Genomic DNA, 19552 nt, shown 5'->3' on the forward strand with positions numbered 1-19552 from the left:
AATACCATCATCATGGACTTGGGATCAAACTCACAGCCAACCAGTTCGGGGAGTTCTGTGAACATGCGTGCATCGAGATCAAATATGTCTCTGTTGCACACCCAAGGGCCAATGGTCAAGTCGAAAGGGCGAACGGCATGATAATCGATGGCCTCAAGAAACGACTCTATGACGAAAATAGCAAGAAAGGAGGAAAGTGGATACACGAGTTGCCACATGTCATCTGCGGGCTCAGAACTCAGCCGTCCAAAGCCACAGGACAAACACCATTCTTCCTTGTCTACGGCTCTGAAGCTATCTTGCCGGCCGATATCATGTGGAAATCCCCAAGGGTTGAAATATACAATGAAGGCGAGGCGGACGAAGCAAGGCAGTTAGAGCTCGATTCTGTCAAAGAGGCTCGCTGCACCGCTCTTGTTCAGTCAGCTCGATACCTGCAGGGGATCCGGCGATATCACGATCGCAACATGAGGGAACGATCATTTAATATAGGCGATCTGGTCCTACGCCGCATCCAAGATGAGTCCGGCTTACACAAGCTCAACTCAAGGTGGGAAGGCCTGTTCATTGTCAAGCAGGTTACAAGACCGGGGTTGTATCGACTACAATACCCCGAGGGCCAAGATGTTCCAAATTCTTGGAACATTCAGAACCTGCGCAAGTTCTACCCATGAGGAAGCGCGCGGGGATAGCTGTTCTCCGGACGCCTAGGCGGCCCTTTTCTTCCGAATCAATTTGGAGACTACGTGTCACAAAATTTGGAATGTAAATTTTTCTGTTGACAGACGGGGGCTCCGGCCACGTTCATGTTTTATAAATCGACTTCTTGTCATGAGTTGTGACGGAGGCTGCGGCCACGTTCATGTTCTATCAACTTCGTGTTATAAGTTTTGATGGAGGCTTCGGCCATGTTCATGCTTTGTATGAGTCGACTTTCGCCATGACCTTTGATGGTCGCTTGCGACGATGGTCGCATTTTTTCCAACAAGTTCAATCTGATCGATTATTTTATACCTACCTTGTTGGACGGGCTCACATGAGGAGCTATTTCAATTACGCCTAGAGTCATTGCACTCGGGGTAGTTTTGATTTCTTGCCATAAGCACGGCAGTCATGCGACGATGCTCGCGTTCTTTCCCAACGAGTTCGATCCGTTCGATTGGTTTATACCTAACTTGTTGGATGCGCTCACACTTGGAGCTATTTTGACTATGCCCAGAGTCATTGCACTCGGGGTAGTTTTGATTTCTTGCCATAAGCACAGCAGTCACGGGATGATGCTCGCGTTCTTTCCCAATGAGTTCGATCCATTTGATTGGTTTATACCTAACTTGTTGGACGCGCTCACACGAGGAGCTATTTCGACTGCGCCCAGAGTCGTTGCACTCGGGTTAGCTTCGTTTTTCTTGCCATAAGCACGGCAGTCTCGCGATGATGCTCACGTTCTTTCCTAACTGGTTAGACCTGCTCGATCAGGTTGTATCTAACTTGCTGGATGGGTTCCTACCCAGAGCTGCTATGGCTACTTCCAGGCTCGCTGCACCCGAGGTAGTGTCTACTACTTAGCCTTTAAATCTGGATGACAATTCAGTTGAGGCACATACAAGTAGAGACATCAAATAAAAATATATATATATATAAGGAAATGAGTACTTGTTTTTACATCTTAATCCTGCAGTACACTTTTTGGCGGCTCCCCTGAGGTCCTCCAGCTCCTTTTGCCGCTGCTCCTTCTCTTTGCCCAGCATCTTGATCTGCTGAAGGCTGCCGGTGAACTGTTGTTTGGTGTCGGTGATGACCTTCTGCAGCCTCTCGACATCATCTGTACGGCGATACAGCATATTCTTCACATCAGTAAGCAGCTCTTCTTTATATGTTAAGATTTTTCTAAACTCTGCGGTGAAGATATTTTCAGAATCCAGGATAAATTGTTAAGTGGAAGTACTCGAGGGAAGTAAGGGCTTGCCTTGGTGTGCCTTCTTTTGTTCCTTGAGTTGTTCCTCAAGATTGTGCAGATTGTTCTTGAGGAGCCACGTCTCTCGAGTCCGCTCTTGCTTCAGCTTGTCAAGTTCTCTCCAAAGATAGATGTTCTTCGTCAGCTCCTCGGATATGCGTTTGTCCTTGGCAGCTAGCTCCTGGTGGCCACTTACGATCGCTTTTAGCTTTTCGGTCTTATTCTGTGAATGCTTGATCACATTCTGCATAAGGAGGGAGATTAAGACAAGCAACTCGACAACATACACTGGCAGAAGAGTAATCATGTCTTACCAGGGCAAAATCGTACAACTCTTTGTAGGCCTTCTTGAAGGTTTTTATGTTGTCGTCCGTCAGCATTGGATCATCCACCAAAGTTGTGGTGATGATATTCTGGTATCCGCGTCCGGCCATCAGCAGGTCTCCGGGGCTCCTTGAGGTCCCTGCGGCTTCTTCAGAAGGAGTGGCTTCAGGGGCCTCGACTTGTTCCTCACCACCAGCCCTGGCTTTGGCTTGCTGGGGCTCGGGGCGTGGCAGGTCGGGCAGTGTTGTGTCCGTCTCGGGGGCTGGCTCCTTGGGCGTGGGCTCCTCTGAGGCTGGTGGCTCAGGGGCTGGGGCAGCTGCGGCAGTTTTCGACTTGTGCCTCATGTCGCTTGCAGACCTAATGAAGCAGACTCAGTAATGTTATTGCACAAGTCGAGAAGAACAGGATGTTCATTGTGCAAGAAAAGATCTATACTTACAGCGAAGACTTCTTCATGACAGCCTTCTTCACTCTTAGAGCCCGGGGCGTCTCAACCACGGTACTCGTTGCTGGCGGCGGGATCACACCAGCTGGCAGCGCAGTGCCCGCCACGGCAACGGAAACCGCTCCTGTCGCAGAAGTTGATGGATCCGTTCCCACCACGGCAACGGTAACCGCTCCTGTCGCAGAAGCTGATGGATCCGTTCCCACCTCTTGGCGCACGGGCTCGGGAGGAGAAGCAGGTGGACTACAAAAGGATAATGTCAGCGTGCAACAATACCGATATATGACAACAAGGTAGGAAAGTCATACCTGGAGGACTCCATTACTTGTGCTTTCCGTTTGCGCACAACCAGTCGACCCTGCGGGACCGAAGGTAGAGTTTCGGTCAACTCCATGGATGGTCTAGGGGAGTTGTCCCTTCTCGCCTCCCCCTCGGCTTCCCTTTCCGCCAGGGGGCTCCCGCCTTCAGTGGACTCGCTGCCGGGCAGAGCCTCGGCTACTCGAGCCCTCTTCGCTTCGGCTGCGGCACTGGGGAGAAGGTGGTCCGATCGAGGGATGTCGGGTTGTGGAGGGTAGCTCCGGTACAATTTTGTGTGTCCCTGCAGAAGGATATCAGTTAGCAGTGGTAGAACAGCAGAACTTGTTTTCAACAAAAAGTAGTCGAATACTTACTGGTTTTGGAGGATTTTGCGCAGAAAACAGCTGCGGGACGTAGGGAACCGCATCCACGTCTAGCAGCACTCGCCTGACCTGGGTGAGTGCGGCGTTATCAGTCAGTTCTTCTGCGCACATCCGAGAGGAATCTTCAGCGCCTATGTACTCAAAGCCTAAGGTGTGGCGTTGTTGGAGTGGTTGGATCCGGCGCTTGAAGAAAGAGAATATTACAGAGGCTCTGGTCACCCCTATTTCTTTGTGAGCTGCTACGATGGCTAGCAACTCATCGACTTGGTCCAGGTCTCCTCTGGGGAGCTCGGTGTTCCACTCTGGCCTCACGACTGGGGGTTTGCCGGATTTTTCTGGAAGCTGGGGAGCATGATTTTCGATGTAGAACTAGTGGTTCTTCCATCCAGAAATGTTGGAGGGGAATTTATAGGAAAGGTACCTATCGCCGACTTGCAGTCTAAGTTAGATGCTGGCGCCCCCTACAACGGACAGATTCTTGGTTGTGGGTTGAGGTTTTACTCAGAAAAGGAAGCGAAAAAGATCCCAATGGGGTTCGATTCCGAGGAAGGCTTCACAGAAATGGATGAAGATTGTGATATGGCAAATAGAATTCGGGTTGAGATGATGGAGCTCAAGCCCCTAGAAATAAAGAAGGCCACGGAAAAAAGATCAAGAGGGGAGGGCCAGACCCCATTCGGCAAAATGGTAAAATGTGACGATTTCATCTACACTTACCATGGGGAAAGGTTCGCGAAAAGAGGGGCGCCAGTTGACAAGACTCTTGTCTTGGAGCAATCCCTTGGAAACAAGCTTATTGAGGTCGTTGAGGGAGTACTTACTGTGTGTCCACTCCCTAGATGGCAGCTGCGCCTCCTTCTTCTTCCCATCCTTCTGAGATCTCTTGGGCGCCATTTCCATATCCGCTCACCACGAGTTACTCGGGGGCTGCGAGGAAAGGGGTGGGGAGATTTTGGTTGGATTGGGGCTCTCCAAGAGGGTGAAGGAGGAGTGCGGCTCTATTTGGGAATTTTGGGAAGTTCTTGGCGGATTGCAGATTGGAAGCACAGTTTTAGCTTGGCATTACCGCGGGGTTAAATAACCAGCGGCTGGATACAGTTTTACTGTTTCGAAGTTGAAGAGTTGTTTCAGGGAATATTCGGAAGATGAGGGGTCATTTGGTGAATTGTTTAGATAAAATATTCGATTAATCATTTTTTCAGGGTTAACTGTCCCGAAAAAAGAGGTTTTCAAATTCTAGATTTAACTTCCATCATTTGTACCATCACACCAATTATTTATCATGGGGACATTTTTACACTGCATGCCACGACTTTTTGATCCTTATTTCCAAACCTAAGAGATTTGGATTCAAGGCTCGGGGGCTGCGGGATACGTGGCATTGACTACTTATTTTTTCAAATTTATTTGAAAAGTAAGTAAGGAAGATTCAAGTCTAATGCGACCCTCAGCTTGATTCTCCGATTCAACCTAAGGCTCGGAGGCTACTCCATATGGATAGCGATTTTTCAATCGCACACCATATCAAGGAAGTAATTCGGGGCATGAGCACCTCATAGTTTCGATGCATCTAAGAAAGTATTCAAAGAAGAACTTCAAGACGGAGCTTCAAGAGAAGCCGAAGACTGCTTTGAAAGTACTCGAGAAGCCTGCAGTACTCAGCTGCGAAGAGCTCTGGGGCTTGTCAGACTTTGGGCTACGGGGGCTGTGTACATGACGTAGTTTAAACAGGGTTAAGAGATAAAGCCCATCTTATCTCTTATTTATGTTGTTTTCTACTCGTTTGAGTAGGATATAAAGCTAGTCGGTGCAGAAGGGAACTACCCGAGTTATACCCGGGTACGATTCCTTGGCTAGTATTGACTAGATCCGTGCAACCCTGACCTCCCGGATATATAGGGGGGCAGGGACCCATTCAAAACATAACTTCTACACCCAAGGAAATACAAACCACCATACAGGACGTAGAGTATTACGCACCTCGCGACCCGAACCTGTCTAAATCTTGTGTTCCTTGCACCTTCAAGTTTCTGATCTCGGCGTCTCCTCACCTAAACTTACCACCTCGGGTATACCCCTCGGTGGGCAGCCGGTAAAACATCGATAGAGATAGGCTCCATGGTAATAAAGGAAGGGAATAAAATAAAGAGATAGGTAACAGAAAAGGATAAATGAAATAGAAAGGTAAAAGAAAGGGTACACGAGCAAACTAGGTTCCAAAACAACTACAGTAATTGTTCCCCAGCAACGGCGCCAGAAATGCTTGTTGGTATTTCTTAATGTTCACAAAATAATCCACAAGCACACAGAGATACCGTTGTAGCACTTCACCCAGAGAGTATTCAGGATATCGTATTCTCAGGGAACGGAGGTGTAATGGTCTTCTAGCTAGTTTACCCTGAAGAACAAGAGGTAGAATGTCCTTGGGTAGTGTGGTTTATCTAAGGATAAGGATCAAGGAAAGAAAAACTTAAGCTACTATTCATTTACTTCAGGCATCAGTCTGACCCTGGTCTACCAAGGACCTCCGGCTATTAGCTCTACTCCGAACCCGAACGTAGGGGAGTTCACAAACCACGAGATTGACTCGTGGCAAACGGATAGGTCTATCACCACCTACCGTCTACCCTTCGACACCGTGGGGTTCGCAGTAAACAAAGGTAATCTAGGGCCTAAGCACCATGTTTATACCATCGAGTACTACTCTAGCGTCGATCAGGGTTATCCCGTCTTTATCAGGGGCCCTCTACTAGAGTATTCGCTACAAGAACGGATGATGGACCCGCAAACGAATAATAACGTAAGGACAACTTTACCAAGAACTCACCAATGGATGAACTCGGATACTTACTCAAATGGATAGTATTCATCGAGGTACAAGGTTGGAGAGAGGCCGACAAGTCCGACTCTCTTCCACACTTCCTCCTCACACACTCCCTATCCTAATGATACAAGTGGATACAGTCCCTCTACTTCTTCTTCTCCAAATGTGTTGTGTGTTGAGAGGGGATCCCCCCACCCCACACACACCTTTTATAGTCTCCAAGGTCGGTTTTGGGGCCGAGGTATACAAGGAAACACATAAGCACCGCCTTGAGGAAGCATGGGGCGTACATCATGCCAAAACTGCGCGAGATGGGGTGCCGTCCAGGTTTGGCTGAACCTGGGATTCGGCCAACCCTAGGTGAGCCTCCCTGTGACAACTAGGTAATTAGTTTTATAGATTCTAGACTTAGTATAAAGAGTATGTGCTAGCTATGGTGTTTATGTATAGTACAAATAATTAAGAGTATAGTTGTAATTTCTATAGAATATAGGTCCTTGAGTGCTGATTAAGTGTAATAGATATGCTAGATCACATGAAAAATGGGTTTTTGTGTGGAAAACAAGGACCTAAATGTAATTAGTGCCAAAATATGGGTCCTTTTATGCAAATTAAGTAGAGTATAAAAGTGATTTCTAAAAGTTTACTTAGGACTAAACTGCTAGAATACCAGTCATCATGACAGTCATGAAAACTTTTAAATAGGTCCAAAGTTGTGACCAAACCCCTTTTGGGTAAGGACAAGGTAATTTAAATTTTACCTTTGTTCGAAATTCAACATGTAATGCCGTAAGTTTTGAGTTTTTAAGCTTGAGCCCTAAAACAATGTTGTAGGGCTTGAAAAGTTCTACAACTTTCATTTTGGGCATCTTCTCATTAGATCTTTGTATCGGTGGGAAAAGTTAGTTTACCGTAGGGTCCCTGTGTTTCTTCAGTTTTGCAAACAAGTCTCTGGGAAAATCCCCTTTCTCTTCCTCCTCTGGCGCCGCTCAGTTCTCTGCTCTGCCGCCGCCGCTGTCCGGCCACCCTCGCCACCTCCTGCTGCAAGTTCCCATGCGCATTGATTTCCTCCGCAGGCAGCTGTGCTGCTCCTCCATCGCCCCATCCTCCGCGTGACCTTATCCTTCTCCCCTGCGCACTGCTCTTCTTCCACATTTTGCTTCGCCGACCCTCGGGCGTGCGTGAGTCCTCCCCGTGCGCCTCCCCTTCCACGCCCTGCCCCTGGGCACCGCTTGCAGCTGATGCTGCAGCCGTTCCCTTTCTTCCCCGGTCCTCCTCCTGCACGGTCCCTGCCTCCTTCCATCTCTCGTGCACCTCCATCTGCACTTGCCGCCTGCCATCTCCTCCCTTCTCCCTACTGTGCGCCGCCGCCCCTCTGATTCAGGCTTCCCAGACCGGCGCCGCACCGCCCCTGCTCTTCCCCTAGACCGGAATTGCACCGCCGCCCCTACCCTCCCCGGCCGGAGCAGCCCGCACCCTGAGCTCCGCCCCCACCGCCAAGGACCTCCTGTTGGCCCTCCTCCTCACCCTCCGAACCCCAAAAATGGGCTCCTGGTGTGCTGCTCGACCCCCCCCCCCCGGCGACCATCTGGTGAGGCGCATCCCTGAGTTTTTCCCCCAGTACCGAGGTTCTCCTCCCCCCCCCCCCCGGCGTGGAACCGACCCCCCCCCCCAAGCGCCTCCTCTGCTCTGTTTGCAGGTGATGGACCTCGTGCAGCAATTAAGACAAGTTCAGGGGGTTTTCTGCAAAGTCTAGACCACAGGAACAGTGTTATTTGAGGACCTGTGTGTAAGAGTGCTTGTTATTTCATGTGAAGTGATGCTGCTGACTTGTAAAATTAATAGAAAATAGTAGGAAATTCCAAAAATTGCAAAACAAGTTTTGTTGGAAACTAGATTTTAAGCTCTACAACTTCTATTAAGTGATTTTGATATGAAACCAAATATTTTTGAATCTATGTTAAATCTAAGATAAGAAAGTATAATATCCATAGCTCCTACATGTTAACTTTGTTGATCATGATTTTTGGGTATACAATTTCTATAGATTAAGTATGAATTGATGTGGAATTTTCAAACCTAATTTTGTTTTATAGTGGAATTAGCTAAGTATACCCAGTAAAGCTTATCTAATTAAATCTCTAGGTCAGAATCTTTTAAGTATGCAATTGATCCGTGTTTAAATTTTCAAAACTTTATAACTTTAATTATCCAAGCTTCACATTCAAATTTGAATTTAATTTTGAGTATTTTAATTCTTGTTTTCAATTAAATCAATGCTATAGTCATGAGTTGAATATTTATGATTCAAAGCTTAGGTCCCTTTTTTGTACCATGAGTTCTTGAGTGTTAACCTTCTGGATTGCAGCTTATCGTAAAATAAAGTAAAAAGACTATACATTCTTTAATTTTATATTCTTGCATATCATGTAGACCCGACTGCTCTTGCCGACGGTGTTTACGAGCTGATCGCGGACCAAGCCGTGGAAATTCCTACGGACCCCGAAGACGTCGTCGAAAGTCTAACTGAAGCCCCGAACCAAAGTTCGGAAGATCTTAACTTTGCTGACTTCAGCCCCACCAATAAAGGCAAGCCCCGGTGCACATCCCAATATTTCAAGCTATTACAATTTCATTATTATATTATATATCTTGCATTACGTCTAGGAGTTGAGATGAAACCCTAGTTGCATAAAATCTTAAAGAACCAATGTACCGTACCCGAGTCCAAACCGTTTAGATGCTCTGCTAAATAGGATCGGTAGAAGTCGGGTGATTTCCTGTCACTCGCGCGATATAGGAGTTGTAATGTTTACATTCCTATTATCACTATAAGGATGAAGGACGGGAGTTTTATGAGGTATCATGGTTGAGGTGATACCCCATCTGTGTTGTTGAATTTGATAAGGTCGCGGTGTGTGCCGATCGGGGTTAAGCGTTTGAAAGTACTAACCACATGCCGCGAAATATGGTAAGCGGTAAGCCTAGTAACCAATCGGCCCGAGGAGTGGACATAGCTCCCACCACATGTATTTGGTTTTTCTGGTTACTTGATTCGACTGTGGGAATACGTGTTGCAAGGGCAACCAGGAGTACGGGTTTTGTAGTCGCGCTACAGACGTACGTCCTGCACTTTGGAAGTGCGTATGGTCCTGCAGTCGCTTGTGGTGGATCTGATCCACGAGTCGGAATGAAAGGCAAACGGTTGCTTCAAAACGCCCCTTTGGTGTTCCAAGCGTGTGAGTTAGGTTTACCTTGCAAGGTTAAATTCGATTCAGAATCGTCCGTTTCTCACGATGATTGAGACTGCTTGATCCCTTTATCACACAGAGTAACAAGAGCAACTATATGCTGAGTAAAGCTGATGGTTGATATAAAGAGCTCTACCTTGCTTGAGTAGCTATAGATGCTTATCTAAAATGGATAATCAACTAGAACCTGAAAGCTAAAAGTTGAAATTAAGGATCTACTCTTTGTTGCTTTTCAGCTAAAACTAAACCCAGAGCCTTTATAAGCCTTCATAAGTCTAGTTACATGGCTATGTATACCATGAACGGGTAAGCCTTGCTGAGTATTAGTATACTCAGCCTTGCTAGTTATATGTTTTTCAAGTAAAGTCTTTGAAGACCCTACTCTTCCCTTGCCTTGGCCCTGTGCTCTTCCAGAAGGTTGGTCCGTGGAATGGGATCCGTCCCCGGCCAACATTGGTGATATCAAGTGATGTCGTGCCCGGGCTTAGCATGACATCCGTTTTGACGACGTGCTGTAAATCATCGCGTATGTTTTCCGCTGCAAAAAAAACATAGTTTTAGCAGTTTGTAATGTACTGCTTTTGAAAACTCTTGTAATGTAAATCCTTGTGATGTAAAAATGTGCTGGTGATTGTATGTCTGGACTCACCTTTGTGTGAGGTAACCTTATTTGATCCTGTGTATCGGTGGTTTATCGGGACGTTACCCGACTGTGGCAGAACCAACCTGAATTATACCGGCTCAAGTACGCGAGTCCACTCCCGAGGGCTCCAATGTGCTTCAATCGGTATAATCCCTTGGCCTGTCGGGTAACGTCCCGATAAACCACCGATACACAGGATCAAATAAGGTTACCTCACACGATGGTGAGTCCAGAGATACAGTCACCATCACATTTTACATCACAAGAAAATTACTTTACAAGAGTCTCCAACAATAGTGCAAAGTTCCAAATTGGGGAAAGTTATTACAAACTGTTAGAGTTATGGTTTTTAGCAGCGGAAAACATACGCGATGACTTACGACACGTCGTCAGGATGGATGTCATGCTAAGCCCAGGCACGACATCACTCGGTATCACCAATGTTGGTCGGGGACGGATTCTATTCCACGGACCAATCATCTGGAAGAGCACAGGGCCAAGGCCAGGGAAGAGTAGGGTCTTCAAAAACTTAACCTGAAAAACATAAAACTAGCAAGGCTGAGTATACTAATACTCAGCAAGGCTTACCCGGGATTGGGTATACTTTAGCCCATAACTAGACTTATGAAGCCATTGTAAAGGCTCTGGGTTTATTTTAGCGGAAAAGCAACTAAGAGTATAATTTACTTTCAAGTTTTAGCTTTCAGATTCTAGTTTGATTAGCCATTCTAGGTTAGCACCTATACTAAACAAGCATGATAGATATTATCATCCGTCAAGATTATCTCATCATCAATTACACTTTTTACTCAATGTGGCAGAAGGGATAAGCAGTCTCAATCCTCGTGAGAGACGGACGATTCGAATCGAATTTAACCTTGCAAGGTAAACCTAACACACACGCTTGGAAGATCCAACGATCGTTCCGAAGCAACCGTTTGCCTTTCATTCCGGGTCGTGGATCAGGTCCACCACAAGCGACTGTAGGACCGTACGCACACCCAATGTGTGCAGGACATACGTCTGTAGCGCGACTACAAAACCCGTATTCCTGTCTGCCTTGCAGAACGTACTCCCACACGTCGGTGCGTGTGAACATAACATAAAATCGAGTGGTGGGAGGTATGTCCACTTGCCGGGCCGATAGGTTACTAGGCTTACCGCTTACCATATTTCGCGGCATGTGGCTAGTACTTTCAAAAACTTAGCCACCACTACCACACATTTCGACCTTAAAGCTTTTATCAAAACAGACAGGGTAAACTTTCAGGTCATGATACAACACATGACCCTGTCCGTCATACTTATAGTGGTTGTAGAATAGTAAACATGCAACTCCTATGCGCGAGTGACAGGAAATCACTCGACTTTTACCGGTCCTATTAGCGGAGCAACTATCCGATAAGGACTCGGGAGCATTACATTGGATTCCTAGGATTCATGCATCTAGGGTTTCACTTCAATTCCTAGACTTAATGCAAGATATAATATAGATAGACATAGATTGCAGTGTAAAAAAAATAGTGGGATATGTCCGGGGCTTGCCTTTACTGGTGGGACTGAAGTCAGAAATGTCAATATCTTCCGAACTTTGGTTCGGGGCTTCAGTTAATGCCTTGGTGACGTTTATGTGGTCTTCAGGAACATCCTCCGTAGACTCCGGGGAGATCTCGTAGGTACTGTTGCCGAAGTAATCGTATCTACATGCAATGCAACATTTCATTCAAAGTGTGTACATAAAACTACCTTACTTCACAATTCAATTGCAAACCAGCATTCATACAACATACTAGCCACATATCAATCAGAAAGATCGGAACTAAACTTAGATAGAGTTTTAAGAGGACAACCAATTAAGATCAGCTACTTGTTGAGGGTTACAACAGAGCTGATTGGAAACAGCGAGGGTTTAGTTGATTGATGAGTGCATCAGGTTCCTAGATGATCGATGAAAGCATCGATCACTTCAGCAGAGGGATGATTCCTAAAGCAGTTGTGTCTTAACTGAGATGTGCTTAAGTGTTATCTTAGATAACTAGGGGTGGTTGCATCGGTTCGATTACGTCAGCACAACAATTGAGTGACGTACCGCCGATGGGAGTGTGGTTGAGGATACATGACCGATAGATATAGATAGCTGATCTCTCAGTCGATAAATCGGCTGATAGAGGTGTGTGGATATGGAGGGGAAAACTAAGGATCGATCGGCTCTATGTGACCGATATGAAAAACGACTAGAATCGGCTTGGATCGGCCGATAGCAAGAATCTTAAGGTAACGGCAATCAAAACAAGGATAACGTCTTAACGGTAAGGATATGAGCACTTCGTGGGAAAGGATTAACTAGATATCGCATATCTCTACTTATGACATAACTTCTATAGCTTACGCTTTAGCTATAATACAAGCATACACTATAAAGCACAATAAAACATTCATTCCCTAACATTTGACCTAGACCACACATCAAAGATCTCAACTCAAGATCATAACATCAAACTTGTAGAGTTTGACTTAGGGTTTATTTTATATTTTTATGAACTTCCTATGAAAATCTATGAAATATAGAAGTTCATCGATTTGAAATACAGAAAGCTTTGGAAATTTTACAAAGAACACCCTAGAACTTTCTAAAACATAGCAATCAAGTCCCTGGTTCGGGAAAACAGATAATAGGAAGATAATGACAATATTCCGGCAAAGGAATCGCCGGTATTAAGGAGATTAAGAGAAACAGGGCAAACCTTGGTTATAGAAAAGAACGGACGGAAAGTGAAGTCCCGTGGCGATAGGATCGGCGAAGAGAAAAACTCGACGATGACGAGACTCCATGGATGACGAAGAAGTTTGCCGGGAAGGGTTGTCGTGGGTGGAAGATGGTCGAAGGAGTAGTCCCCGTGGTGCCTTGTGGTCCAGCTCGGCGATCGATGAGGAATAGGAGTTGCTGGACGTCGTGGACTTATGGGATGAGATGATGGAGCTGAATGGGTTCGCTATACTGACTTCTTCGCGAACCCTAGGGGGGTTTTCCTGCTCACGAGCTGAGTCGGCCACCGGTAGAACGCTTCCGCTCGCACTCGCGAACGCGCTGGTTCAACTTCGCTCAGACCTCCGGGTTCTGTAACTCCGCCGTCCTCTCCATCCGCTGTGACGCCCTCAGAACCGGTCTACCACCGCCGCCGGTCATACGCTGCGCGTCGAACCCGCGCCGCGTTACTTCTGCCCTGATCACCTGGCCTCTGTACGGCTACTCCTTCCGAATTCGCTGCGCTATAACCGTCGCCTTTGCTTCGCCATCCTTTCTTATGGCTCGCCGCCCCTCGCGCATCTCGCGAGCGAGCGAGCTCGCGTCCTCGACACGGCCACTCTTGCGTCATCAGAGATTTCCGTGGCGTAGCTAGGGCCGATGTCACCGTGTTCCCACATCTCGCGCAGAAACCCTCCACCGTAACTCCTCCTGCGCGTGCCGTTGCTTGGCACGTCGCACTCCAACACTATCTGCTCGTGCCCGTGGGTTCGTTCTGCTCCGGCCGCTCAACACCTGCCCATACCGCCAACTCCCACGTGCCACCACGCGCATGCTTGCGCCACTCGCTCGGCACCGCCTACGAACCGCTCCTGTGCCGCTACCGCGCACTCCTGCTGCCTCACCCGCGCGCCTGGGCCACTTCGCGCGTCACTGATCACTCCGGGCTGCTCGCCTCCGCTCGGGTCTCGCACCTGCTGTGCTCGCACGCGTCCTGCACGCTATTGCTCGCTCGGGGCCGCTCGCATCTAGCATATCCGTGCCGCAACCGCACGCTGCCACACCGGTTCTCTTCTGCTCGCGTGCCGCCACGCCGCGAGCTTCGCCCCAGCGCCACTTGGTTCGCGTGCCGCTCACGCGTTTGCTCCACGCCTCCCACACGCCCGCGTAGCACTCGCGCCAACCGCAGCGAGCCCCTGTGCCGCCAGTCCTTTGCCATTCTCCTCCGTCCAAGCCCGGCGCTGTCTCCTGGTACTGTCTCCGTGCTCCAACGCCACCATGCGCCGTTGCTTGGCTCTGCTGGCGCCCGCGTGCTGTCGCATGCGCTCGGCCCACATCAGCCGAGCCACCCCCGCGCGCTGCGCTGCCGCTCACCTCCCGCGACGCCTGCGCCGCGCATCACCTGCTCCCGCGCGTCAACGCGCCGAGCCGCCCGCGGTACGCGCCGCTGCTGCCGTCGCCTGCGTGCCTGGACCGCGCGTCCGCTCGGGCTGGCCTCGCCTGCCCGGCTCCTCCCTGCTCCACGCTCTCCGCGGCCGCCTGCCGCAGCTGGGCCCCCATGCGCCGCGCGCCGCCCTGGCTCCGCTCGGGGCCGGCCGCCTGCGCACGCCCGCGAGCCGACCGCCGCTCGGCTCCTGCCGAGCCGCGCCACCGGCGCCTCCCACACCGCGTGCCGCCCCGGCTCGGCGTCCGCCGCGCGTGCCCGCCAGCGCCCCGCCTGGGCCCGCCGCTCGCGCCGCTCCTCTCCGCTCGGCCGCAACGCCCGCGCGCACCGCCGCTCGCGTGGGCCGCAGCTGCGCGCGCTCCCCCGCTCTGGCGCTGCCGCCTGCGCGCGCTGCCCCAGCGCCGGCCGCCCAGGCCGCCGCCCCGGGCCCGCCTGCCGCGCGCGCCCCAAGCCTCTGGATCCCGAGCACCCATGGGTGGAAGAGGGAATCAACGGGAAGAAGAACCGAGAAGGAAAAGAGGTGTTTTGGTGCTGCTGCCGCCGGTGGAAAGAAGATAAGGGCCAGGGACAAGGGAACAGAGGAGAAGGGAAAAAGAGATTTCCCAAGGACCTATACGTAAATACAGAAAATTGCAGGGACTTGTTTGTAAAGCAAATTTTCCCGTTGATTTAAAACCCGAATGAAGAAATGCCCAAAACAAAAGTTGGAGAGTTTTTCAAGCTCTACAACATTGCTTTAGGGCTCAAGTTCAAAAACTCAAAACTCGCATCTTTGCACGTGAAATTTTGAGCAAAAGTTGGATTTGAATTACTTTTATCCTAAGAGTGTAATTTTAAAATATTCAGGACCTAAATGCAAGAATTTATGACACGTCATAATGACGGGATAGACTCGTCATAATGGTTGGATAGACATGTCATGATGACTTGCACTTTTACACTTTAGCCCTGAGTAAATTTTAAAAGTTACTTTTGTAAATCAAATACTTACACAAAAGGCCTTACACTTTTAAAAAATTATATAAATACCCTTATTTTTACCACTTTACCTAAATTTTTACACACTTCAACATACACATTTCAAATGAAACTTTTGCTTAAATATATATTTTTACAAGACATAAAGTAAAGAAAACATATTTCACTTATTTTGAAATTACCTTATTCCAAATACATTTTGCAAAAACAACCCTAGGTTTTTCTGTAATTACACAAATACCCTTTTTACTTGCACTTTAAATTTTCAAAAGCTTCACACAAACACACACAAGCTTTACGGTAACAAACACATATTTCACACTAACAAAATATATGTCTAGCATTACAAATACAAGAACTGTCACACCGACAGGCCAAGGGATTATACCGTTTGAAGCACGTTGAAGCCCTCTAGAGTGAACTCGCGTACTTGAGCCGGTATAATTCAGGTTGGTTCTGCCACACTCTCCTGGCTCCATCTTACTCTGGCTGGCTGATTTGTGGGCCCTGGTGATGATCCTCGGTGATTTGTGCCTTGGCGCACCCGTTTGTGCTGCCTTGTGGGCCCTTTGATCCTATGTAACACAGTGGATGATCTTTTGTGCATTTCTTGTGTATGTTATGTGTGATTCTACTTGTTTTCATGCTTGTATTCCTGCATATCACAATTCACCAAAACTTGTGGAATTGGTTAGAATAAAGCCCTATAGCTATGTTTGGTCATTAAATGATATGGAAAGATGAAGGAGTTGACGGTTGGTTTTATGACTTAAGGACCATCAACACCTGGCTGACCACCGGGCTGACCATGATTGGGCAGGTGCCTGGGTTGGGTAGGTGAACCCAATGGTCGCGCCTGTCGAAGGTGACGAGGTCCTCGGTCCAGCGTAGGGGCTCGACAGGTGTTGAAACACCGAGTTGACCTCCTGCTGGTCAAGCTTGAGTTGGCGACGACACTTTGGAGCTTTGGAACCCCCGTAGATGAAGTTGACGGTGCAGTTAGCATCTTGGAAGTCTCCTGGAGCCTTGTCAGATGGATCTTCGCGATCACGCCTGGGCAAGTCGTTTCAGCACCCTCGGCCACGGGAGCCTTTGCAGCCAGCTGCCTTGTCATGATCGTTGTAGCAGGAACATTTGGAGTCGTCTGAGGCCACACGGTTGTGGAGTGCATGGCACTCGCGAGCGGTGTGGTTGGCATCCTTATGCCAGGGGCACTTGCCATCGAGGAGTCGATCCAGGCCCTACTAGTTCGGTGAGGTGCTTTATTGGGGTCGATCTGCCACGATGATGGTGTTCTTGGGGCCGCGCTAGCGGTTCTGGTTCTTGGACGACTCGGGAAGGTTGTGATTCTTGTTGGAGTTGTGCCGAGGGGGTGGACCGTCGTGGCGCTGGCCTGCACGATCGTCCGAGCCTTGCTTGGGGCGATCGTCGGAGTTGCACCGGTCCTTGTGGTGCCGATCAGCCTTCTCAGCGTCCTCCATGTCGGCACGCTTGTTGACAACTGCCATCATCTTGGAGTGTGTCTTGGGGTTGCTTTCGAACATCTTGCACCAAAGCTCGATGTTGTGCAAGCCTCTTGTTGTAGTCACAAAGCGGTTCGTTGGGCTGTTGGGTGACACTGCCCAGATCCTATCTGGTTTTGGCGCCCGGACCATAGGATGGTTGGAAGTGGTTGACGAAGGTGATGTCAAAGTCCTTCCAGCCAGTTCAGTGCCTGGCGACTCATCATCACGTGGAAGTAGGCCACCATGATGTCGTTGTTGCCATTGGCTGCACGCACAATGATGGAGTAGGTGCGGAGCCACGTCTTGGGGTCAGAGTTGCCGTCGAACTTGTTGATGCCGACTGACTTGAACATAAAAGGCCATGAGATGCCTGGAAGTCATTTTGAAAAGGCGGAGAAGCCATCGAGGTCATTGTTGGTGTCGATGTCGAGGATGACAAGTGCCTGCGGTGGAGGTCGGTGAGGCCGTTGCTGATCATCATCACCTCGTCAACCCGATTGCCCCTGTTGGCACCAGGGGGGTGTACTCCTCGTCATACTTCTATCGACACTCCCATTCGGCCTCCTCGCGCTCCCGATGGTGATTATTCACGGCGTGCCGGAGATCTTGGTTGTTGTATGAGGTTGGCCAAAGATCCGGCTGGTTGACCTCCTCATCACCTGGGCAATGGCATGTCAAGTGGCGAGTGTTGCTGGACTATGCTCGGGAGCCGAGTACTCCTTCCTCAAATGTTGGGCCTGAGCTGCAGTGACATGGAGGCGCGTCCGAACTCGTTCGAGTTCAGGTGATGGAGGAAGCATCTCAAGTACTCGAATCTGATCCGAGTAAACCACGGAGTTGTTGCTGAGTCCGTGTGGAAACCTTCGAGCCGAGTCATTCAAACGTCGAAGAGCAGCCTCCGTGAGCTTGATGCACTTGGCAATGGAGCGGCTTACATGATCCATCCCGGAGATGATATCGTCGGCACTAATGATGGGGTGATAGGTCACCTTGATGCGGCTCTGGGCCAGGTCGTTGATGGAGAGTTCATCGACCCAGCAGGTGATTAAGCCGGGGAGTATCAGATCGGATCTGGAACCCCGAAAGCTTTCCATCTCGGATGACGAGATGTTGGGGAGCGGGTTCTTATGAGCGGTCATCTCCGGGAAGTCACCGAAGACGATGAGTGGCCAGAGGTGGCCTGGATCTGTAGCGTCACTTGTGCGGAGAAGAAGATGTAGGAGTTGGATGCCATCAAGTTCGCCGTAAGGACCCTGGAGATGTCCCTACCTGGCGCGCCAGCTGTCGGATTTGTACTCCGGCAAGTCCACCCGGGTTATCTTCAGGTAGTAGATTTGAGGTGAGGGAGATCGCATGGAAAAGAACTTGATGGTAACACAAGACACAAAGCTTTTAGACAGGTTCGGGCTGCCGAGAGCGTAACACCCTACGTCATGTGTTCTGAGTTGTATTGAATGGCTAGGGTTTCTGTATGAGATGGTTCGCTAGGTGGTTTGCATTCTGTTTTGATGAGTACCCCCACGGCCCCTTATATAGCTGAGTTGCCGTGGGTTACAAGATAGGTTAAAATCTACTCAGGTTGTTTACAAGAAAATGGGTCGGTTAAGATACACAATATCAAAGGCAATCCGATTCGGCCCGGATCCTATCCCTAAGGACCATTCCGTCATCCAGTCGAGTGCTTGCCTGCCGGGTCGTTATGTAGAGTCATTTCCTGAAGAACTGAGTCCCACTCGGTAGGGAGGTAATGGGTCTACCTCCATTAACCACCATATCTCATAAGGAGCCTAGATACACTTTCACTTATAGACTACGAGGTTGTTTATATCATTTAACCATCAAAACTCATAACAAGCCTAGATGCACTTTCACTGATAGACTACGAGGTGTGCCAGAGATACCTGGGGTAAACTTATAAAGCTATTAATTTAATCGGGACCAATCCTTACAGATTTTATTAATTTCAAGATCTCAGCCTAGTTTCCTAGAGACATTCAAAAGGATAAGATAAGTTTTGCCCAAAAAAAAGGATAAGATAAGTGTAAAATGTCTAGATAATTCCGCCATGTGCGCTCACACTTTAAGCTCATTATTTTTTGTGGTAAATAATGTTTTCATCAATAGTGCAGTATTTATAGTGACTTCGCCAATTCCAATATGTACCGGTCTTGTTACTAACAAGACAATGCAGGAGTCCATATCATGTGAGGCGCAGGCGCGGGGGGAGGGGGGGGGTTGGGATGGTCGTGAGAAATAAAAATTTAAAATACCTACTTTAACTTTTTTTTAATGTATGATGTTTCGTTGGTCTGAATATCATATTTAGATAGGGATGTTAATACTAATTAGCATATTTTATGAAATATAGTACAGACGCAGTTACATACAAGCATGCACACTCATCTTTGCGAACAGACGCACGCAATCCTACCCCTATGAGCATATCTGAGAGACTGAACCGGAAAACCTCGATATTGACAAAGTCACCGCAGACGTCTCTCTGTCGACAGGCACGTCGCCTACTATTAATAAAATAATACTGGTTAAATTCTAGAATAAATCTAAGAGTGAGCACCCGTGCCAAATCGGGGATTCGAATCTAGGTGGGCAGGTTCAGAAGCTGACACTCAGTTACAATATTAAAAACAAGTGAGAATATACATGCATTTATTCGACACAATAACCAGATCAGATGTCGCCGAGAATGCCGATAACAAATTAATCCACCTTAAATCCGGGTGCCCAATCTGTTTCTATA

The sequence above is a fragment of the Panicum hallii genome, chromosome 5 (assembly GCF_002211085.1).
Source record: "Panicum hallii strain FIL2 chromosome 5, PHallii_v3.1, whole genome shotgun sequence".
NCBI lineage: Eukaryota > Viridiplantae > Streptophyta > Magnoliopsida > Poales > Poaceae > Panicum > Panicum hallii.